Source organism: Emydura macquarii, unplaced genomic scaffold (assembly GCF_026122565.2).
Source record: "Emydura macquarii macquarii isolate MOO-44397 ecotype Brisbane River unplaced genomic scaffold, CSIRO-AGI_Emac_v2 contig_3692, whole genome shotgun sequence".
Taxonomy (NCBI): domain Eukaryota; kingdom Metazoa; phylum Chordata; order Testudines; family Chelidae; genus Emydura; species Emydura macquarii.
Window position 1 is genome coordinate 4,395,089 of NW_027133829.1, and position 25,966 is coordinate 4,421,054.

Here is a 25,966-nt window from a genome sequence, read left to right on the forward strand (position 1 = left end):
AATTTGTCTCCCACCGATGTAAGTGCCCCATCACAGGGACAGAGTAACACCACCTCCACGAGCAGCGTTGAGCCATGGTTGATGTACAGAGGTCAACGCAGCACAAGCATAGACGTTATATTACTTATGTCAACCCTAGCAGTCCTCCAGCAACTATCCCACAATACCCAACACGGACTGCTCTAGTCACAATAGTGAACTCCACTACCCAGGAGTCATGGAGATCGGAAGACCCTCCTCCCCTTTAAAGCTGCACAACGGTTTTTAAATGCTTTTTCCTAATTGTCCAGCTTGACAAGCACACTTCACAGCTCTCCACTGTTGTGTGCAACTGCCCAGCTGACCATGCTGGCTACATGCGCTCTGGCTTGGAGTAGACAGGAGATATTGGATCTCCTGGGTCATGGGGAGGAGAGGTTTGGCAAGCACAACTACAAACCAGCTGTAAAAACAATGACATCTATGAGCAGATTATACAGTGATTGTAAGAGGAGGAGTATGACAGGGACCAGCAGCAGTGCCACATGAAAGCAAAGGAACTGCATCAGGCATATCAGAAGTTCAGTGAGGCCAACAGTCAATCCAGTGCCGAGCTGACCTGCTGCTTTTACAAAAATCCTCATGCCATACTTGGCAGAGATCCCACCACCACTGTCGATACCTCAGAGGATCCAGAACCACAGGCCCTTCGCGTAAACAGTGAGGACAAGATGGAGGATGGGAGACATAAAACCAGGGGGTCCAGCTATGTTACAAGCCAGGACCAATTTGAAACTCAACCACAAGTCCAGTCAGTCCCAAGAGTCAAGGATGGGAGAGCCCAATGCAGGAGAAGGAACCTTGGCTAAGTGTGTAATTGTAATTCCAATTACAAGGATGTACTGATGGTGTCCCTAACTTAAAAGAGCACAGCTATTGGACTTTTCATTAATTTACTCAGACTAAAAGTAGTAGTGATACAACAAAAAGAGGTAGCATCATCATCAGCTTTTCATTGTCCTGCAGAGTTAGGCAATGGGAGCCAGGAAGAGCAGTTTGTCTATGCATATCCCTTGAATCCTCCTGAGAGATCTGAATGAAACTTTCATGGCGGTACTCTGCAATCTTCTCCCAAAGCTCTCTAGGAATGGCAGCCTTAGGACTTCCTCTACTGTGGGAGACTTTTGCACACCAGTTGGCAATAACTTCAGCAAATACTATTGCAGTACACAGGCTAGTAGTACACAGGCCTATGTGGCTTCAGGATGCCAGAAGCAGCTGAGCTCTCTGTGTCTGTTACCCTCAGGAATAAAACAGCTAAAATCACCACTTCCTGTGGGAAATGGCACCAGTATTCAGTTCCATTGCCCTATACTCAGTTTGAAGCAAACAAGCAGTTCCCTCCTCATTTCTGGCAAGTCATACTCACCATGGCTGGTGCTTACAGTTGCTCTCTGCACAAGCACTCTGAAGCAGAAGTGTTAATACATGTCTTGTTTAAAACTTTAGGATAGCAAGGGAAGAGAGTTTTGAATCTTCACTTTCACGGTTTGTGATTAGGTTGACAATGGCACCTGTTTTATTCGCAGCTGCTGCCATTGCAGCCTGGAAGGGTTCCTCCTCCACATCTGTGGAATGCCAAAGCCAGATGAGGAGGAGAAAGAAGAGGACATAGAACATGATCAATGAGACCCTGCAAGCCCATTCTGCATCAGACTGTGGGCAAAGGGTCTGGAGAGTGAATACTGCAGACCACGTAGAGAAGGAAGAGCAGACAGGAGAAAGGCCCAGGGGTCCCAGCAGGAAAAGGAGAGGGAAATGTATCAAGACATAAATGGGGCTTCTCCAGCAACAGACACAGATGCTGCAGACTCTTATAAACCCTTAGGTTCAACAATCATGGGCTCACTTCCCATTTGCAGTCCATGGAGAATTCTATTATAGCAGCTCCCTATACCCCCTCTCAACACTCCACAAGGCATCAGGGGCCATATCCTTACCCCTACCACTCCATCCTGGGGGACAGTAAGGACAATCATAGCTCCATGTACACTGACCTGTGAAAAGCTAGGGTTGCTATATGTGTAGCCAAAATGGACATGAATGTTTTTTCCCATGTTAAGTTCTGTTCTATTAATTTATAATGTTTTAATGTATTTGCTTTTAAATTGCACAGATTTTTCATTGCACTGAATGTTACTGAATATAGTTCTATTATTTAGAAAATGTATCTTTATTAGTTCACAACATATGCTGCAGAGCACCTAGCAGCTCTGAAAGCACCCACATTACTTGTTACTGTATAGCGTAACACAACTCATAAGATCAGTGATAATCACAGATCCGGAATAATCATAAATGTACAGCAAGCGCCACAAAATTAATAGGTGCATTGATAATATTATATTAATAGATGTACATCAACCACCACACAATTCTTAACAGGCCCCCAAACAGAAGGGCCAAGTAGAGCACAGTGAACCACAATGCATTACTGTGGCTCACTATATGGTTCTTTCAAAGCTTCCCCGAGCCATATAGCATCACATTGAGCTCTTCTTATACAACTTGTTTCTAGCTGTTCAAACTCAGCAGACAGCCGCCTCACCTAAGTGGCAACTTTTCTGTCTCTGCTTCCCAGATATTATGCAAGACATGGCAGGCAGCTATAACTACTGGGATTTCTTTTCACTGAGATCCAGTCTTGTAAGTAAAACAATGCCAGCTTCCCTTCAATCTACTGACAGTACATTCAACTGTCATTGTGCACCTGCTGAGCTGGAAGTTGAATCTTTCCTTGGTGCTGTTGAGGTGGCCAGCATGTGGCTTTATGAGCCATGGGAGCAAGGGGTAGGCTGGGTCCCCCAAGATCGTTACTGGCATCTTAATATAGCTAATGGTAACCTGCCAGTTGGGAAAGAAAGTCCCTGTCCGTAGCTTTCTGCAAAGTCCTGTGTATTTAAAGATATGCACCTTCCCTGACCAACCAACATTGATGTTAATGAAGTGTCCCCAGTGATTTACCAATACATGCATAACTATAGAAATATAGCTCTTTCTGTTGATGTACTATGTGGCAAGGTGGGCTGGTGCCAAAATAGGGATGTGTGCACTGTCTATTGCTACACCGCAGTTCAGGTAACTCTACTATGTCCCGCACATTGCCAAGAGTCTCAGTCCTGTGAAACAACATCCCCGATGCTTGCACGACAACAGCCCCCAGAGTGGATTTTCCAACTAAAAAATGATTTCCCAATGATAAGTAGCAATCTGGCATTGCAAGTTTCCACAGTGCGATCGCCACTCACTTCTCCACGGTCAGTACAGTTCTTATTTTGGGGACGTTGGCACAGAGATCCAGGAATATGGCCTTATGCATCCAAAAGTTCTGGAGCCACTGCTCATCATCCCAAGCTTGCATTATGCTGTGATCCCATGAGCAAGTGCTTGTTGCTCGGGCCCAGAAAGCAGCACTCCACCACCTGCAGCTGCTCTATGAACACCACCACCAACTTTGAATTGATTCTCGCAATCAGTCCTCTATGAAATCATTATGCCCCCCACTGATTCAGCTCTTCTTATGACCCTGCAAATACCAGAGGACTGTGCATCCTGTCTTGCAATGCTTATAACAAGAGTTCAAAACTTTGCAGGCTCCATGCTTTTGTCAGAGATAGGGGACAGTGAAGAGGGACGAGCAGGGTTCACTGGATTTTTAAAAAGGCATAAAAATTATGGGATATAGATGACATGGGATGGAAACAATTGCATGCTGCGAAGTTGACCCATTGATCCCAATTACCCATGTGATTTGTTTCTGCTCCATCATGCATTGCCAAAACTTCCAAAAAAAGTGCATGCTGTATGGTGGTGGGTTGCACACTGGGATACCTACCTACAGAGCACTGCACTGTGCATCAACACAAGTACTCCTGGTGAGCATGCACAGTGCCGACGCAAGAAGCCAAGTATGCATGCACACAAGCAATGTACTAACTGCGGTGGCTTTATGCTGATATAACTTGTGTTCACCAAAGTTTGTAGTGCAGACATTGTCTTAAAGGACTTTTTGTTATGGGGGGAGTGAAGGGAGGGGTAAGGGTTAAGTAATGGAAATATTTCTATTTGTCTTTGGTTTGGTTAAAGTTGTTTTTTAAAAGAAACTGAATTTGGGGCCAAATTTAAACACAAGAATGTCTTTTAAGAGTTATAGATCTAACTGGAATGTAGTAATTCAACTGGAAATTGAGTGGCAAACTATGAAGATTTTATCTTTAGTGATATAAGTCAGGTGGCTTTCCTCAGAGGAAAAAAAAATAATTCCAATGTTTTACTGGATATACCCCCACCCAAGACTTTTTAATTACTGTTCCACATGGTTTACTGTCATTGGAATATTGTTTACCACTTACATTACACAGTTTATGTGTGTGCAACATTAAGAACCATATAAATGCGCAAATCATGAAACCACTGGATTACAAAAACTTTGCCTGACTGCAAATGCTCCAGAATAATATAAGCTATAAATAACCAAAAAAAATCATCTTAAATATTTCAGTGGTCCAATTTATAGAGTAAGAGCATACAAAATGATTATTTTTAGTTTAGGAAAAATTCCACATCATGTTTGCTTCCTGAGTTCTATGTAATGGTGGAATCTCTTGCTGAGAGGAATGAGCTTGGAATCTCTAAGCAATGTATTTCACTCTTTTAAAGGTTAGTTGTTTATTGCGCCACAGCTCTCTGCAAGCGGGTGTCTGATGCAATACACAAAGACATCCCACATTCTAAATTCAGCAATTCTGTCCCAGCAAAAGATTGCCAAACTCAATCTCTTGATATCACAACAGTGCTACACATTACGCATTTAATGGTAGCTTAAATGCAGTAAGAAGTGTTATTGTTATCCAGTTCAAGGACTAGTTCCAAAAATAGTGCAAGTTTTTAAGACACACCTTGCTATTAAATGGAAAAACTCTAACACCTGAACCCAAACTGAAGACTACAGCTACAAAAATAAGGAATTAAAAAAGGACCACACTCTTCCATTATGAAAACAGAGCCAATCAGAAAATCTATATTATAATACTGCCAGTTTCCTTTTCTAAAAAGGCTTTCTAATGTAAAAATATAGAATTCTCTATCCTATCCTACATCATCAGTATAACTGTTTATTATTGTGCCTTATTTTTAAACAAGCCCCAAAAAACAAGAAGTCTTTGCAGGTGTGAGAACATACTCAGCAGATTTTTGCTGTGTGACTGACTGTAAGAGACATGATTTTTGTTCCGAGTTTGTAAGATTGTGGAATAGTCAAAGTGGATTTGAGAACAAAGTGAACAAAGCACAGTGAACAAAGCATAGGACTGCAGCACAGCAGTCCCACATTCTACTCCCAACTCTGCCATTAGTTTCCCATTTTCTGAACATGGGCAACACTCAAAAGGGAAAGAGGCACAAGTAAAGAAGCCACTTGCCCCAAGGTCATCCAGCAGGTCAGTGGCAAAACCAGAAACAGATTCCCAGTCCAGTGACACTGGACCATGTTATACATGTACATATATACAACCCCTAGGTTTCTGAAACTCTTGGGAAGCAAAGACTTGAGCATTAAATGAAACAACACAAACACCATAAAATTAAGCAAACCTTACTAAGATTACCATATCTTTGCTGACATTTTCAAAAGTGAATGAGCGTGAGTGGGAGACACACAAGACATCCATAGGCAACTTAAACAGAAATGAGACTGAAAAATTATCAGTTCTAAAAATCAAGCTTAAAAGACTACATTCTATCCTCACTTTCAGAAATCTGACAGTTTGGAGGACCCTAATGCTGAGTTGATGCTTAAAGATATTGTTATGATGTAATACTTTAGCTAGGAGAGTGTGAAAAAAATAAGAGGGAAATGTGCATTTCAGTTTCATTTTCTCCCATACATTAGCATAGCAGAAAAAGATGGCCACAGAACACTGAAAAGGAGAGGAAAGCACTGATTAATTAGACGTATACTTTTGTCTACACTTGAAATTCAGCAATCAATAGCCAGTAACTAGTAGGGCTGCACTAGTACAAACTCCAAGTGCAAGCAAGGAAAAACCACAATTTTCACCCCACTGAGCTTTCCTCACTTGAACCAGGAGTAAACTCAACCATTTCAAGTTCGGTGTTCCTTGTACAGTAGGACAGTGTTTCTCAATCGGGGTTCCGCGGGACACTGTTAGGGTTCTGCGAGAAAGTGACACCGCGCCGCCGAGAGCAGCTGTTCTCCGCGCCACCGAAAAAGGGAAGATGTCCCGGATTTTTTGGCGGAGGGTATCAAGTACGAGTGTAATTTCCCCGCGGAGCATAAAGGGTTCCACGGGAAAATTTAATTGAGAAACGCTGCAGTAGAATCTCAAAGTTCTGAACACCTCAGGAATGAAGATTCGTAACCCTGAAATGTTTGTAACTCTGAACAAAACGTTATGGTTGGTCTTTCAGAAGTTTGCAATTGAACATTGAGTTAATACAGCTTGAAACTTCACTGTGCAGAAACAAAATGCTGCTTTTAACCAACTTAATTTAAATGAAACAAGCATGGAAACCGTTTCCTTACCTTGTCAAATTTTTTTTTTAATTTTCCCTTTATTTTTTTAGTAGTTTACATTTAACATACTACTGTACTCTATTTGCTTTTTGGGGGGAGGTTCGGGGGTCTGCTGCTGCCTGATCGCGTACTTTTGGTTCCAAATGAGGCGTGTGGTTGACCGATCAGTTTATAACTCTTACGTTGGTAACTCTGCGGTTCTACTGTATGTGCTTCGGATATGCAATGGTGCAGATACATCTGCTGATGGCCACAGTCTACTCAATTGGGGTGGGGTGAGGAGGAGGCTAATGCTAAGCATAAACAAGACACCAGTGGAACAGATTTATTATTAACTAAACTGTTTGATCACTGTGTATTTAGTGCAGCACTAATGTAAACTTTTAAAATGAAACTTCATTTCACTATTCCTTAAATGACTCTTGACATTACTAACACTTCCATGAGAGGATTTCAAGAAGACTTCACAAACATTAAGCTTCATGGCCTCTCTTTGAGGCAGATATGGTAGGTAGAGGACATGTGACTCTCTACTCACTACTTTTACGCAACCTGTGTGGAAGAACACAGTAGCTGTCTTGCACAGTTATCAGAGAAAAATGTAGAACAAAAAGTGAAGAATACTGTATGCAATTGAAGCGACACAGGGATTTTTTTGGTACACAGATTTTAATGGCCTAAACTGGAATTTAACTATTAAAGACACAATGATGAATACCCAATTAAGGATACTGTCAAGATCTTCAATGACCAGAAGTAGCCAGTATTTTGAGTTCCCAGGTCAATACTTCCAGCACTATCTTAATTTTCCATTTAAGACTTCCTTCCACATACTGAACCAGTCAACCTCGCTTAGCTTGGGAAATTTAACAAGCCCACAGCACAAGGTGTCTGACTTCAAGCAACAGATCTTAGGTGTTTCAAGAGATGAGAAATTATCCCAGTGAGTCAGACACTTTGGAATTTATGTTTTAAAAAAAATGCTATTAAGACCTCAGAAAAATTGATACAGAACCAGCAAATCTGTGATGCTGATGTGGGTTGAAAAATACCATCTGTTACAATGAAAGCTTCTTCCTCCCCAATTTTGCAATCAAACAACTCTCAATTTGTTAGTTATGATTTTTCTATATTGTATCAAATGCTAATGGATTAATTTGAGTAAAATGTACATATTTCTCCAAGAACTACTGAATGACAAATACAAATATCAAAAGAAAGCTGAGAAAAATATAGTCCTTTGCAAGTCTAGTTTGACTTAAGCTATTTAAAAAGACTACATTTAATCACTGAATGGCATATTTACATGAATATTGGTACATTACATAAATATTTCCAGATACCGAAGACTGGACTTTTCAGTAAATTAAGTAGCTTGATTTGTAAGAAGCAGCTGAATCACGCTGTTGGACCATTGTCTATTCTCTGGAAAACAATCATGTTTTTCATGCTTTGATATAAAACTCATTCCTACATGTCAGCATTTTTTAAGTTCAGCCATTTTACACTATTAAGTTCATATTAGGCCACAGGTATAATGAAGTGCTGTAGGTCTTGCATCAACAGCAGTTAAAAGCAAAGTGTACTTTAACATTGAAGGGGCCGAGGGTCCATTTCTGGAGGGGAAGGTGTATATGCACACAAATCCCCCAGACATTAATTAGCAACCACTGGACAATAATCAGAGTTTTGGAAGCAGGCAGATCAAAATCCAACCCCAATTCTGAATTTTGCAGCTGGTTCCTACCTCTACAGAGGACCAAACCAAATCTCACATCTGAACACAGTCACCTTCAGAGTGTTCAAAATTAGTTCATTTTATAGTCACTGAACAACTTCTTCACACGTGTGTGTAGCGTACACTGCAGTATACAATGAAGAGCAGTTAACTAACGTACTACCTGTAAAAAGTAAACTTGTTAAAACAATTATTTCATCATTGTATACACACACACCCGTAATATCATATATATACACACACACAGTGCATAAGTTACAGAAAAATCTTAAAACATAGCCAAGACAAAAAACTGTGCCAAACCTGACACCTTCCCTTGTAACTTGCTGTCTCACATTAAAAATATTATCCTAAAATCAAAAGGAAAAAATCCTCAAAACAATACCATTTAAAAAGGCATATTAGAGGGGGGAGGAAAGCTAATTCTGTCATGGAATATACGTAGTTGTGAGATTGAAGATTACACCTAAATGCCTTAACGTGAACATTGTTCACTGTGTTGTCACTGTTTTTTAACATGAATAGGGAGAGAAAGATTTATTTTAATTTCAGTTTGCTTTCATGACCCACACATCACACATACAAGACTCCACCTCTTTTGTTCATTAACCCTTGAACATCATTTCTAAACATGGTGAAAGTCATGGTTGTCATGGCAAAAAAAAAAAAAAAAAAAAAAAAAAAAAAAGTAATTTTCTATTAAAAAACTTAAATCAATGTCATCCATAGTTTAAAAAACAGTGTTTGGGGGGTGGGGGTGGAATCACATCTGCCTGAAAACTTTATTTCTACCATTGTTACAAGATCCAAGATATAAATAGATTACAGGAGTATTTATTTTTTCAGGAGTAGGGGCTCCTAATATTTTACAGCACTTTGTGCAGTCTCAGTTTCAGTGTGTCTTTCATAGAGTTGCAGAGGAGACAAAAAATGAGACTGTAAAGCTACAAAACTTGATGGGGGATTGGGAGCAGATGTAACAAATACCTGAAATAATTTTTAAACTCATTTCTTGAGCTGTGTAGATTACAAGTGAACATTGTCTATCTTCAAAAGCATAATATACCACTTCACAAAGAATCAATTGTGTGCAAATTCTTGAGAGACTCTTACTCAAAAATCAGGTAGACTGGAATGAAAAAGAATTTTTAGTAAAAATTACTCATTACTCATGAGTATACACATTACACAAACCTACATGACTCCTATGCCACCAAAAAAAAAGTGTTGTATGTAAGTTGTGTACACAGACCATTAACTTTGACTTTAAGATCACTGCTGCCCTCCTTCATTATTTTTATTATTTCAGAGGTCAATAATCATTCTAATGTTCAATACATGTCAGCAAAAGGTTTGTTTTTTAAAAAAATCAGGGACCATATTTGAGGCCTATGAACCTTGACAGACCCTTTCTTACTGGTGCAAAACAGAGGGAAGAAACTGCAAAATACATTTTTCCTAAAGTTTGAACACCAGAAGTCTTCTATGACTTTTCCCTACCTCAGGATATTCCAGGGCAATTTGCTGATTTATAGAATCCTATGTATCTAACATTTTTATGGTTACATGCTGGAATTAATAAATAATGCCACTTAAAGATTTCAGAAACAGAACAGTTTTATATCTGCTGCTTTGCTATGCATTTACTTGTTGGAAATGGGAACCTTGGCTAGGGGTCAGAATGCACAATTAGCAGTCAGCTGTCCTACGTTATAATCCAACTCCACTACTTAGTCATTGTGACCTTAGTCCCTGTCACACTGAGGCAGATTTTCAAAGGTAGAAATGGGAATTTGACATTCACCTGACACTGACATACAGTCAAATGGAGCTGATCACCTAACTCCCATTTCTTCTTTTAAAATCTTCCCTGTAGTCTATCTGATCCAGCTTTTCCATCTGAAACACAAGAAAGATAGTGCCTAACTGACAAAAATTTTGGAAGGCTAAAATCTATCAATTCTTCAAAGTACTTTGAGATCTTTGGATGATAGGAGCTATAAATGCAAATTGTACTGTTTATTATATCACATCAGTTCAAAACTTTCACAAACTTTTTTTAAACTGCTTTTGAAGCAGCACACTCAGCCAAGAGCAGTGCTATATATTGGGAGGGGCTGACTGAAAGACAGAACTAATTCCTTGCTTAGCCTTTCATCCTTTTCCTTCTCAACTTTACACAATTTGATATTTGAGAAAAATGTTTTGTTTTTCACTACCACAGGAGGGCATGAGTATATAAAGCTGCTACTGATCTCACTGAAAAGAGAAGAGAAAACAGTGGGGGCTAGAACAGAAAGAGAGGAAAGTCAGAGACCCACAGAGGGATGGAAATTCAGTCATACCAGTGAAGTTAACTGCTTGTTAAAAGGAGGAGCATGCATCCCATTTGTTTGTTGCAGAAAGGCTGGAACAATTTCAATAACATTTCAGAATACACATGCCACTGAATATATGGTCCAGTCATTCAATCCTTCCTCTAAAAAACAGACCCACTGATTTCAATGGGATTACACACACATCAGGATTGTAGGATCAGAACCCACAGCCTCGTTACATGTTAACTGTCACTGCCCTTTGAGAATGAAGATCTTCCTGTTGCCAATACTACAATTTGTTTATATACATAAATTCTGCATTTCAGAAAAGTTCTGGTTTCCACTCAACAGCTAATTGGTTCAATAAATAAAATCCTGCTTTGGAAGAACAAAACAACACACAAATTTGTAACAAACCTTATCAATGATTGTTAGGGTATAACTAAAGTATTTTTGAACAAAGGTTTTCATAAAGCCATTTTAGAATCATTATTCTGTACATTTTATGTGAGAGGAAGACTAGTCAACAAACACTTTTTTTACGTAAGTGTGACTAAATGATTTGCCCAAGACAAAGAAAATAAAGCTATGGGCAAAGCAATGAAATCATCCAGTTTGATCTACTTGTTACATGAATTGCAACTCAGCACTAATTGAAGTTTTACTTCCCCCAGTACCAGACCTGCCACTTCCAACCACACAACACATTACATGTCATCAAACAAGCTACTAATCAATTGTCCCAATACACCAGCCAGCAAATACGTAACCATCAGTAAAAAACAAATACAACAGGCTGTACAATCTGCCCTACTTTGCACCTTGTACAATACCATACATTTTAATGAAGTTACACACGGTGCAAGTCAGCATAAAATTTGCTCCCTCCAGTACAAATTTCCACTATTGTAATTCAAATTATTTGTAAGCATTATTGTAATTCAAATCTCTCTTCTCTTATGACTGAGCAGAAATTTAGATTAATTTTGGATGATTTTTGATTTTATCAGGGTTTTGTTAAATTAAATACAGTTGGAACAGTTTGCCAGTAGTAACATTATCTTCAATAAAATTTTTAAATCTGTAAAATTCTGTTTTGCTTGAAAGCAACCTTTCAGTTAGTTACCTTTCAAGTTTTATATACGTTATATATTACTAAACTTGAAAGGATCTGATTTTTTTTAATCGGTAAATGTCAGTAAACATCCATTTCATTGTACACACACAAACTGATGAAAAATGTTTCCATTGTTGATAATCTAAGTTTATAGATAGGCAAAAAAAGAAAAATGCAGCTGGAGAACTAGAGTTAGATTTAATATTATTCACTTTGTATATTTTGATATGTGATGTTGACAATTTGTGTTTTAAATTATAAAGCTTTAACTTTTGAATCTGAACATCTACTCTCATTAAAAAATTGTTTGATTCCCCATAGTCTCCTGCAACTGTGAAAATTGAAAATAGATTAAAAATAAAAACAATTCTTAATATCCACCAAATATTATCCACTGAAATTATAAAAAAAATAAAAATCAAATTCTGCCAATCTTGTATGTTATACACAGACAGCTATTAAATTTTAGAATATATTCGGAAAAAATGTTACAGGTTTAATATCATTCAAGCCACTTTTTATGTCCGTCATTTGGTTTCACCCATTCCCAGAATAAGTGAACTGTGCAAAGCATGCTATTTTTGCATATTTTTTACAAGATGTTTTATTTTTTAATCCCTTTGATTACATAATCTGTCAACAATATACAGATATAAACAACAAAAGTAAATAAATACTCTACTATCAGAGGCAATACCAGACTGTGCGGGTTTTCAAGGTAAATCCCTCATATTCATCTGTGATCAGCATTTTATACAACACATACTATTAAATACACAGCTCTTCTGGTAGCCCTTTACTTCCTTGTTTAGAAGGTCATTTTTTGCACTGTTTATTTTTATGAAGACCTATTTTAGGCTGCTATGGGCTTTTGTTTACATATTAAACCATCTGATACCTATAGCTTTTACAGGAGCCATATAATTTGCTAGTGAAGCCATGTTCTCTGTTACATTCAGTGAGCTCCCAATAACTAAAGGCTTCCAAACAGAACTTAACATTTATGGACATACAAAGGGGAATCCCCTCTGCCTATTTATCTTTTAGGATTAAAAAAACCCAAACATTTTTAATGCATGGTTCTACTTTTCAATTGCAGCTGATTGAAGTCATGAGAAAAAAATACCATGGAATTGTCTGGCAGCAAAAAATCCACAAAGTTACAACTTCAAAAATACTAGAATTCATAAATAAGAGCAGCAAAGGTCAAGCAACTACTGTACTCTCTTTATCTTGGACAATTAAGCAAGATTTCCTATCGATTACAGGACCTTTTAAAGGGAAAAAAAGTCGATATCAATATTTTACCTGACTGCATATAACACAGGAGAAAGAAATAGGTCTTTTGCTTGGTTAAGGTTTGAATTAGTCTATCATTCTACACACTACAATATCTACAGTTGCCTTTGTACAGATTGTCTAATGCTATTATTCAGAAATATTCTATTAACTTAGATTTAAGGTGTCATACAAAGCTTTAAATTACAGTGACACTGAATTGCTTTCTTGTTAAAAAAATAGACTATCCTGTGCAAGCTCTTTTTTCAAGGAAGTTAAAATAAATCAAAACATTCTTATTCTGTGTTACATTTGGAAATAATGTAAATTATTCCTTCCATACTGTTATTAGTAAACACTGTTAATTTCATGGGTTATAACACTAAGCAATATAATTTAGAGAACATAAAAAGACCAGTAGTTCAGATATCACTGTTATAGTAGTCATTTTTGGTAGTGCCAGCAGAGAAGCCATAGACTGACTAGAACATGGAGACTGAAATCCCTTTTTAATCAAGATTAGGGTAATTTGGGAGCGTGTGGGAGAGAGGAGGTTAGAAGTTTGCAACACCATGATCCATGCTGAACACAGTTTGAGGATAAACAGTGGGCTTCAGTCTCCATGTCTGCAGTCAGGTAGCTTTTCATCTGCACAAAATTCACTTTAAGAAAATTTCTAATCTACACACAGACTGTAGAGGCTGGTGGTTCTTCTAAGAATTCAAGCTTTCATTCAAACAGATGGTCAATGTATAGTAGTGACAATTAAGATTTTCTTTAGATTTTGAATTCAGATAGTCTAGATTAGTGGTTCTCAAACTTACTTGATTGGGCCCCCCTCCTTTGCATCTGTAGTCGTTTACGTGCCTCCACTCCCCTCCCCCAAATACATATACCGCGACCCACCTCTGAAGGCACAGTGGAGAGCAGTGGCTGGTTGCCGGGTGCCCAGCTCTGAAGGCAACGCCACACCAGCAGCAGCACAGAAGTAAGGGTGAAATATGAAAAGTGATATTCACCAATAACACCTTTCACAGCAGGCTTAGCGCCCTATTGCTACCCTTATTTCTATGCTGCTGGTCCCCTCTCCTTCCCCCCCACGCCGCCTGCCCGGCTGACAGCCGGAGCCCTGCTGCCTCCAGGTGAGGGACTGGGTGATAGGGGGAGAGAAGAGCCTGAGCCCAGGCTGCGTCCCAGTGAGGAAATGAGGGGACAGGGAGGAGGAGAACCCGGGCCACCTCTTGATGAGGGATTGCCGGGGGGGAAGTGGGGAGAAGTGAGAGGAGAGCCCAAGCCTGGGTGGCAGGGCCCTTTTGCACGAGCCCCAGCAACCTGGGGCTGATGCTAGAGCTCTTTAAAAAAGAAAAGGCACACAGTTCACAGCTCTTTTGACACATTCCCGAGCTTTCTTTCAGAGGCCCACTCCAGTTTAAGAACCGCTGGTCTAGATCTAAAGATTTGAAAATCCAGTGGCAGAACTGGGAACAGGTTGTGCAATGTTTCTCAAGACACCACACACAGCAAGGTTACATTTGTTACACTCTAGAGATAATTAAAATCCAAATGCACATGAAAATTCTGAAGTACCTGCTAAAGTTTCTGAGTCTCTTGGTTAGATTATTTTTATTCCTTCACTCTTTAATCTTACACTTCATGGAAATGATTGTCACCATAGTTACTTCAGCTAAACTCCTGGTATTCACATTGCAAGATTTCACTACCGTGAATACGGTTAAAAATGAAATGTTCAAGTAATATCTATTGCGCTTTGTTGGCAGCACTTTGCAGGACACTATCAAGAGGTCCATGACTAGATGGAACTGAGAATTTATGGCTTTGCAATATTTGTCATTTGCAAGTTGAGACCCCAACAACAGGACCAATCCTTATTTCATGAAATATATTAGCTATTATCACCTTGTCACATTATTCATGGTGCTTTTACATATTTAAACATGCCAATTTACTAACATTACACAGTTAGAAACCAGAAAAGCTCATCAGTTCAGACATGCCTATCATTTTTGGGTGTTGTTTACATCAGGTCATGAAGACGGTGTAAAAAGAGTGAACCATAAAATTATAGTTGATTAAGCAAAACAATATAAGTAACTAGTAGCTATGTCATTCTGTCTCCCCATATATACTGTTGCTATATCACAAGACAAGGCAGTATCTAAGGAAAATGAATTTTAAATTAACTGAATTCTAGATCCATACACGGGCAGCAATCATGAGAGCACCAAAAACTTCAGTGATGCGGTAAGATTGCCACTGACGAACAAACTGAATATACAGCCAGACCACTATAAGAACGTCTCTAGAGATCAAGCTAGGCGGTGCCTGATCTGCAAGGGGGCCACATCTCTTTGGGATTAGCCACGATGATGACAATGTCAACGACAACAACTAAATGAATACCTTGGCATTTTATGACAGTAAAACATCCCAGAACATCTGCTGACCAACACAGTCAGGCAAATGGCACACTGGTTAACACCACTTAACAGCTTTGAAAAGGAACCTCATAACAAACACAAGTGATGACAAAACCGCTACTTGTAAAAGCATTCGCCCTTTTCAGTTCTCACAAATTGTGCTTGGATTCAGTCATAGCAATACTTTATTACCATGCTACCTAAACAACAGGGGAGTCCAATTCTGGATTCTGTGCACACTCAACATTCCCTATCTACAAGAGTTTTGGGTACACAAGAAATGCGGGGGCAGGTTTCAAGTAAATAACAGTTTTGCAACCTTATATATAAAGTAGTTTGGAAATAGTTTCTGAAAAGAATCACTTATGCTTAAATAAAGTTGTTTTATCTCCAAGTGTTTGAATCAACATGTGGGCAGAAAGGGTGGTAGACTGGAACATGGAAAGATGAAAATTGAACATCATCACAAACAGGCTTCACCACTTAACGACATGCTTCAGAACTCCCTTCTAAAACACTGCCAGCCATGAACAAGATCTCTGTTCACATACAGAGTATTTTAAAACACCAACAGTCTAGGCGGTGAGAACATGAACTGAGATGTGCTGCAATATATAGGCAGCCATTATAATGTAAATGTGTACGTACTAAAAAGTCTATTTGCATTGTATAAGTTGCACAACTTCTGAGGTCTATATACAATGCCAAAAGAAAGAACCACCAGAATCCATACACAATGATAAGTCTCTGAGTATTGAGTTACACAGGTCCATTGAACCACACAATGTCTATGGAATCATTACGATTTCACATACAGGTATGTGCCACTTTAAGATGCTGCCATAGGCACACAAAGGAATGGTATGAGATCAGTAAGAGTAAACTACATCCAATTTGCTCTGAACAATGTTTCCCATGATGCACATGTAGGCTCCCATACACCCTGTGTCAAAATAATATCCCTTTGAGCAAGACAATTGTCACCAGCAGCCAAGTGTCAAATACGAAATATAAACTGTTTTCAGAATATATTTACATGTTTTTCATATGATGAAGTGTACTCTTCAGCACAAGAACATTCACAACAAAAGCGGTACATAATTCAAGCAACTTAAGATACAATATATATTTAGAAAAAAAGATACGCTTTAACAGCACCAGCACCAGCACACAAACTACAAGCTATCCTTTGGCACACATGGGAAGAGAACTCAGAAAGAAAGGTTAAAATTGTTCAATCTTTTCCTATTTCTTACATTTCAAAGGACTGTGATGTAACAGTAAACCAATAAAATGCTAAAAGAACTAAGGATATAGGCACACCAAAATCATTTAAAAAGCTCTTTGAGCATCCACAGTGGGACCAATTTACACTACTTCAGGGTATCCTAGCATATTTTAGCTCTGAGCAGCATGTATCACTTTACGAGATCATATACTGTAATATTTTCCTTACAGACTACCACAGATTCTTCTTACTTTGTACTGATCTTTACGGGGGTTGAAATTAAATATTTGATGTGAAGTCTGAGGTTTTTAAAAAGAATTACAAAGAGCTCCCTCTCCCCCCCCACCTGGTGTTTTTTTTTTTTTTTTTTTTTTTTAAAAGAGAAGTACATATATTACTTAGAGGTAAACAACTGTACACCTCTTTGTAATCAGAACCATCTCTTTATAAAAAAGCATTGCTTTGCTGGATTGAAGATACTATGCTGAACAGAGTTTGATTCAGAACATGCCCCTATTTAAGCAGAGGTTTAACACTATGTTATCTAAATGACATAGGACCTTGGTAGTGCAGACACAATGAGCATAAAAATTAATGTTTGAGGTACTAATATTTTATCATCAAATGATACAAGTTGTATCTCAGTATATTTTGTAACATACCAAACTGTATTTCAGACAGACAGAAAATATGCAGTATTGTCAGATATGGCAATTGTAATGTAAACACGGATTATTTTAGTCTTTACAAGCTTGCTGGGGAGGCTGTTAAATCCTCCATATCATCAGTCCCTATCATACCCCACCAAAAAAAATCTCCATAAAGAAATGCAGTTGTCTCCCCCAAGATGAAGCACAACCCAATGTGTAATCAAAATTAAAAATATATAGATATAAAAAAGAGAAAGGGAAAAATACAATAATTGGTTCAATCCAAAAAGCATATATGATCAATCACCCAATCAACAGGAAACAACTACACATGATGCACTTCAAATAATTCAGATAAATCCTGATCATTGATCGGCAGGGTGTTAAGAGAACTTCCCAACAGTGGGCCAAATTAACTTCTGCTAAGTACTGCACAGACTAGAGTGGGCTAGTGCAACGTATCAACATTTACCTGATCCCCTCCTTGCCCAAGAATGTAGCCAGAAGGTTCACACTGCTCCCACACTACTAAGGTAACCTATGCCAGACACAGCAAGGGAGTGTCAAGCTCCTCTGAAAGACACTGTAAAAACTAACACCTACTTAACTGAGGAGGGGAAAAGAGAAACAGCCATCTGGATCTGATGGGGGAAGGGAGAGGGAGATAGTTGAGTGAACCATCCCAGCTGCAACTAGGTGGGGGAGAAGAAGAAAGAGGCAATTCCCAACATTCCCCCCCCCCCCCCCCCCCCCCCCCCCCCCCACACACACACACACACACACACACACACCAAGAACAATTAGCGTAGAGGGCAATTCTTCATCATTCTTCAGAAATTTGGAGAAGCCAGTAAGTAGCGAGGGAGAATTTTCTGTATTTAATTATCACTCAAATTTAAATTCTAAAAGCTGATATTTTAGCCACTTCTGAAATTTTCAAATACTCCCCAAGCAAGAATTTTATTCCCTTATTGTAAAATGCAATTCTCCAAAAATTACTATCCTTGGACCCTGAGCACATCTTCCCCCAACAATCTTTAGATATCTACTAGACAAGGCTGACACCAATATAAAATTTGATCCCTGTCTGTCAGAAGACAGTTTTACATTTTTAATCCAGTTAAAGTATGCACACACTGTACATACATAACATTCTTTACTACACAGCCCTAGACAGTGTGTGTATATATTATACACATACTACTGAACAGCTCCTTCACGATGACAATACTGAAATAAGGATCATCACACATTGTTTCAGTAGAAATACTAATTTCTAGAAAGCCATAATCGTGTAACAATAAATCCAAGGATTTCCTAATGGGAGTACAGGCAACGAAAATCTTAAAAGAAAATCAGTTTTTGTAAACTAACAGCAGGTGCAGAAACCTACAAAAATTATTCATTGGTCAGATGGAAGCCTTTCCACAGTCTAGTGTTCTTAAATTAGAGTACTGCCATTAGCGTGATTTAATTGACAAGATAACAAAGGAATGCCCCTCCCCGTGTCCCTAGCCTTACAGATATGTTATGTTGGGAAGGCAGAACTATACCAAGAGCAACAGCTAGTCACACAACCAGTACTATTTAGCAATCTTACCTCTGCTGTTATGTGATGTAAGGGATTTGCTTTACATTTAATTAAAAATAGAATAGTGAATATTGTATTCCTCTGATTCTGACAAAACATGGGAAAAGCTTTCTCTTTTCAAATGAGGAATCCTAGATACATCAATCATGTTTTTTGTTCAAAATCATCTTACTTTATTATCAGATTGTACGTATATGATTCTGCCTGATCATTTCATTTGTTACATCTACAGAAATCCAGCACCTTGACAAAACACATATACATATGATGTTTAACATGAACTGAAAGGATCCAGCTGCAATCTACTAAATCATTCATTTTACTTGCCTTGAGCTCAAGATAAACCGCACAGGAAATCAAAATATTCAAGCCCAAATCTTTCTTTAACAAGAATTGACAAGCTTAGGGTATTTTTAAAAATTGGAATGTATCTACAATACAGTATTAACAAACTTTCAGGATGCAGAAACCCTATTCAGAAATCAGCCGAGGGTTATACTGAGACCATTATACAAGCTATGCCTAAAATATGGCTGTACATGTTGTATTACTTACTATGACCACCACCTTCTTTAGGCCCTTGATTTTTATAAATAGATGCATCCAATAATACCTAAAGATTTTTATTTATATGTATAACAGTTCCATGAAAAGTGTGTGAAATTTTTCCTTTTAAAAACCAGTAAATAGTAAAATTAATAAATAACCAAAGTCATTTGTTAAAAAATGTTGGTTAATTTTTGGTTCAATAATTTTTGGTTCCAAAAGGCTGAGACTGTCACTACTGCAACAATTACAAGACATACAATTAAAACTCAATCATTAATATTCTTCCATTAAAATGTGCACATACGTGCATAATTATACAAAATGCAGACTTTCACAGTCCAGATCAATTTCAAACACATTAACTAAAAATGACAGTTAGCATAATCTTTTACTACTTTTTAAGTTTAAAAAAATGTCATGTATTAAAATTTCCATATCTACTCTTACAGATCCCTGTACAGTCAAAATACAATTTCTCCATTAAACTTCAGTCATGCTGAACTGCTATGTAATTCACACACAAACACAACCCTAGCCAAGTATATGCAACAATCCAATACAATGATGATGATTACTATAGCTCTCTAGTGATTTAATGATATATTTGTGTAATTTATATAGTCAATAACACATTTTCTACAATCACATGTGTATTAAAAGCTGTCATTAAATGTTCTCCACAACACGTCTACAGTTTACATACAAAAAATATTTGATTACAAAATACTGTGGTGTTTTTAAAGAGCGGCTTCTTCTGTGGTTCCAACAGAATTGCCACAATAAATACATGTAGTGAAACAGGAAAAGAATTTCACACCTATATGAAAAAGTGGGGGATAAGGTGTAGCTAGCATAGCCACATAGTAGATGTAATGATTACCCTGAATGTCAGGAAATCATTACTCTGTATGTTAGTTGCTACTACACACACACACACACACACACACACACACACACACAGACAAATCATCTTTAATTTCTCTTCACAATATTTTGGTCGGAAGGAAGACAGGGTTGTAAATACTGTGCCTGATTTTTTTTTGTTTTTTTTTTAATATCACCATTTTACAATATGAAGAAGCAATCGTATTATAAAGTAGTATCCCAACTGCAGAGAGGCAAGACACCACTGATTAAATTGTAACTATACATTAAAGAAATTTGCACACAGGCACACAATATGCAGTAATCTGAGTTCATCCCACCTGCTCATAAACCTAGAGGCGGTACAGCTGATCCCTACTATAGCTAGCAAACAAATGCCAGGCAAAGATTTATTAACATTATTCCCTGGGGAACAGGGGCAACACACAATATATTTTTAAATGATGACTGTTACATTTGTCTCCTGCAAGTGCTTGAACCTGTCCATAACCAGTGTCTGGAAAGGGTTTCTTCTCATAATTATAAAGCTGACAACACCCCTCACTTTGTTTATAGCGGGGGTGGGGAGGGAGCACATAAAAGATATATTTTTAAAGCATGACACCATGGCATTTTATTTCAAAACCAGCAGCCACCATCTCCACGCCCGCCTGTCCTCCCCCAATAAGCCTATTTTACCTGCTCATAAAGGGACCTTAGTGCCTTTGTGTTTGGGGCTTCCTGCTTCTGCTCTCTACCATCTCGGCTGTTGTTCCTGCTTCTTCTGTCTTGCTGCCTTTTAGGCCCAGCCCCTGCCTGCTGTCAGCAACGCCAACCTCAGCCCAGCCTGGAGCCGAGACTCCTCCACCTACAGGCTCTCCCTGGCAGCAGCAAGTGATGTGAGTGTGTCTGTGGCTAGTGCTACAGAATACACACAACAACCCTTTCACGTTCACCACCACCACAGCCTCTCCAGTCCCGTCTCTCTCCACCCTGTCCTTTGACTTAAGCCACTGCCATTGGCTTCCTCCACCTCCCCCATCTCCCCCAGCCCCCACCTTTCCTCCACCCCCATCTCCCCCAGCCCCCATCCTCCACCCCCACTCCCCATCTCCCCCACTCCCCAGCCCCCACCTTTCCTCCACCCCCACTCCCCATCTCCCCCACTCCCCAGCCCCCACCTTTCCCCCACCCCCACTCCCCATCTCCCCCACTCCCCAGCCCCCACCTTTCCCCCACCCCCACTCCCCATCTCCCCCACTCCCCAGCCCCCACCTTTCCTCCACCCCCACTCCCCATCTCCCCCACTCCCCAGCCCCCACCTTTCCTCCACCCCCACTCCCCATCTCCCCCACTCCCCAGCCCCCACCTTTCCCCCACCCCCACTCCCCATCTCCCCCACTCCCCAGCCCCCACCTTTCCTCCACCCCCACTCCCCATCTCCCCCACTCCCCAGCCCCCACCTTTCCTCCACCCCCACTCCCCATCTCCCCCACTCCCCAGCCCCCACCTTTCCTCCACCCCCACTCCCCATCTCCCCCACTCCCCAGCCCCCACCTTTCCTCCACCCCCACTCCCCATCTCCCACCCCCATGTCCGATCCCTTCCATTCCTCAGACCCTTCCCCAGCCCCTCATATCCGAACCGCTCCACCCCCAGCTCAGCCCCATCGAGCTCATCTCCTCACCCCTAGCCCCCCTCTCACACCCAAGCCTCCTCGCCGTGCCAACCGCGCAGCCCGCTCCCGCTCCCCAGCCCAGCTTCTCGCCCCCCCCCCCGCGAGCGCTGCCGCCCGTCCTCCCCCAGCCCCTCGGCTCACCCAGCTCCCCTTACCGTGCAGGCGCCGCCATCCTCCTCAGCCGCTCTCACAGGCCCGGCCCCACCGCTCTTCCCCCCTCCCCTCCTGCCGGCCGTCGTCACCGCGCACCGACCCGTCACGGGACTCCCCGCCCACAGGCCTCCTCCTCCTCCGCACCATAGAGAGCGGCACAGCGGTAGGTAGAGCGCCGCGCGGCGCCGCCATCTTGGATGAGGGCGGAAGTGCCCTTGTTGCCATGGGCAACATTTGGGCACTGACACAGGGGTTTGGTTGTTTTTTTTTAAGGAAACTGGTGAATTCTACACGACAGGGCATTAAAATGAATGAACAATAGGACAAAACAGCCATGTTCCCCCTTCCCCCACCATGAGGAGCCCCACCACAGACTCTCATATGCCCCAGCCTGGCCTAGTGAGGAGCCTCATGCCATGACACCCACTGGCCCCTGCTCCCGTCCCAACACCACCAAGGGCCCCACAGCCCGGCACCCACCCCAGCTCCCTATTGCAAGCAGCCCCTTTTATTACTAGTGCTCTGACAGTACTTGGTCTTTCACCTTGGCGTAGGGTTACCCCCTGGTCAGTATTTGACGGGCCCCGCCGGTTTTTTTATGGATTTGCCAGTTGCCAGAAAAATAATGTCATGTGGTGGTGTTTATATACGTGGGTCTAAACATTTGCATTATTATCACAGTACACTGGGGTGGCAAATGTTAAAAGGTTCTGTCCAGCAAAAGATGCTGCAGTGTTTCCACTTCTGCAGTTTAAGTGATAACACATCAAAACTGTTGAAAATACACAGCTGTCTGCCCACCCAGGTGCCAGCGCACCACGCATGTGTATGAGAGAGGTTTTGAGTCACACACGAGTGAGGAAATGTGCAAAGTATATTAAATAATGGAAGATCCGGGCGATGGTGCGCATGATCCTACTACACCCTTGGAAAAAAAGCTCACATCAGAAACTGCACATTCAGTGACAACTGACTAAACAACACAGACTACAAAGACTGTCTGGCAAAATGTGCTGATAAATGCTCAAATATTATCAATGATGTTATCAATCTCATATGTGTTATCTCTCTAGATACTGAAGTCAGTGGTCCCCAAACTTTTTACCCCATACCACCCATTAGCCAAGAAGGCCGGGGATGCGACCACATGACCTGGGTAGCAGGAGTTCTCCAATACACAGATTCAGAGTCTTCTGTCCTTCCTTGAGCATGCGGTGGTGTTGGGGGTTAATCCCATGCAAACCCATCCCTCCATGCAAGGGCTTCCTCATTAAATAGACATTAATGCCAACTCTCATGGCTGTATCCCACGCCTCATGTTGCTGGCTGTTTATCTGGAAGCCCCAGCTACTGGAATCAGGAGACTGAGTGAGTTTCTCAGCTTTCATTTTAAAAAAAATAGCAAGTGGTTGCATAGAAAAGATGGAAAATGTGACCCAAGTGCACCCTCAAGGCTCAGAAACTGGAAAGCACTTAAAAAGAACCAAAAATTTGTTATTTTTAATGACATAGGAATGGCCATACTGGGTCAGACCAAGGCTCTGTCTAGCTCAGTATGCTGTCTTCCGACAGTGGCTTGTGCCAGCTGCTTTAAATGGAATGAACAGAACAGGGCAATTATCGAGTGATCCATCCCCTGTCATCCAGTCCCAGCTCTGGGTTTAGGGATACGCAGAGCATGGGGTTGCATACCTGGCTTTCTTGGTTAATAGCCATTGATGGACCTATCCTCCATGAATTTATCTAATTCTTTTTTTTTAATCCAGTTATACTTTTGGCCTTCCCAACATCCCCTGGCAATGAGTTCCACAGGTAAAATATGATTTTTAAGCCCCTCATGATTTCTTTGGGCCTGACTCTTGATTTTTGAACTAGCAACATTTTAAACAGGCTGACTCAAATCCCCTCCCACTTCAGTTGCTAAGACTTCAGTCTCTTAGTTATGATGTCACAATTTCTGGACCTGTTCAGAAAATTGCCGTCAAAATAATGTTAATGTTGCCTCTCCAAGTGGTATCAGCTTTACAGGTCTTTGCGGACCAGTTTCCTGTTTGGAGCCGAAATCAGTGATGTAGAAGGATGTATTTGCTTACAGCAATTTGTTTATTTACAAGATGTACACAGGTCTTGTTTTCTGAAGTCGGAGTGGTAACAAACTCCATGCAGGGACACAGTCACCACTGCCCTGTCCCAAAAAAGCAGCTTTCTTCCTCTGCCTTGCTCCACAGACACATACAGACTCACAGCCAAAACTGAACGCAGTTAAACACACAGGCTTTCTGCAACAACTGGTAGCTCAACACATAGTTTAACCCATATGATTTTAACACACACTCCTTGCTCTAGCCTTACCACAGAGGCTACAAAGTCCGAAGGCCATGCATCTGGGTGTCAACCTACCTTTTGATCAACTGTTTTGCAACACAAAAAGAACTTAATTAAGGTTTCCCTGCATGTTTAGGAGAATCCATAATTAGTCTCTGGATCTAATGATTGCATCAATGACTGCCATTGGCAACCTATCACAATACTATGAAAAAGGGAGAAATTTCCCCCATTTTCTCACCAGCTGTAATAATTTATCTACTACACCAGTCCTGAAATACTAATATAATTAACAAACAAACAAACAAACAAACCGTTCAATCATTATACATAAATCATAAATAATATTAAAAGACTCAAGTCAAATTTTCCCCATTGATGGTGAGGTTTAACTATTGTTTAAACATATTGGAGGGACAGACTGGAAAATTCTAAATGTTTTGCTACAGAATGGGAACTGTTTATTATAACCTTACTGCAAGGTACTTTGTATTATGTTTACATAAGATCTTACAAGCTATGCAGGGGCAGGCTACCACTGAAAGGAATATATGGGTACTGCAGGAAATAGTTTTGGCTATTCAGCAGGGTAACCACCTTCCGAGTCAATAATGAACATATATTCTACAGCCTTGTGCTGAGCACTCTCTGCTGTTGGAGCTGTCTTCTTTCAGATGACATGTAAAAGCAAGCTCCTGATGCTCATTATTATACACCCCATGGCATTTTTGCCAAGAACAGGGCTTTAGCCTCAGCGAATAGCTAAATTATAACTTGGGCAGTTACAATCAGATTCCCTTTTCAAGTTCAACTGGATTCTTTACTTCTAGACCTATTGCTGTGTTAAACTGTGCTGACTCTTACATTTTCCAAAGTAGAGGAAAGATCCCAGGATGTCAGTTTAACCTATAAACATGTTATGTAAAACTGTTGTTAAAAAGCACAGAATGGAGTCAAAGAAATGGTGTAAACCAAGGACCTGGTCCTGATCATACAAAGACTTATGCATGTGCATACCTTTACTCCCAAGGTACCGCATCCAAAGCCCATCGGAGTCTTTTCATTGACTTCAGGGAGCTTTGATCAGGCCTATGAACAGCCCCATTGAATTCAATGGGACTACTTAAGTGTGTCAAATTAAGTACATGCAGAAATTTTTGCAGGAACAAAGCCATGAACTACTCGTGTGTAAGTTAAGCACATGTGTTAGTGTATCCTGAATCAGGCCACAAATTTGTTTTGACAAAGTAATTGCTAATTAGGATTTTTCAGGGCTCCTGGTAAGGTTACACAGATATAGGAGTAAACCAAATAAAAGTAGTGTTCATACATGGACTACTGGAAATTTGTTTTCATGGGGCAATTTAATGGAATGAGGTTGCCATCCCTTTTGAACATTTCTGCTCGGAGGAGAATTTGACAACTTACTCAGCGTGGCAGAAAGGATGGCGGGGGACTTTGAGCA

The 25,966-nt window shown here is 40.3% G+C and overlaps 1 protein-coding gene across 3 annotated transcripts in view; it reads right to left on the bottom strand.

Annotated features, from left to right (window-relative positions):
- The window catches only part of SHOC2 (SHOC2 leucine rich repeat scaffold protein), a 92,132-nt gene extending 69,866 nt beyond the window's left edge, over positions 1 to 22,266 (bottom strand). For 2 of the 3 annotated variants that reach the window (XM_067537081.1, XM_067537079.1), the window contains exon 1: positions 22,179 to 22,266. The gene's annotated coding sequence lies outside the window, so the exon portion shown is untranslated. Of the gene's footprint in view, positions 1 to 21,044; positions 21,318 to 22,178 lie in introns of those variants that run through there. The other variant, XM_067537080.1, reaches the window with a different exon arrangement.
- Between the last annotated feature and the right edge of the window lie 3,700 nt (positions 22,267 to 25,966).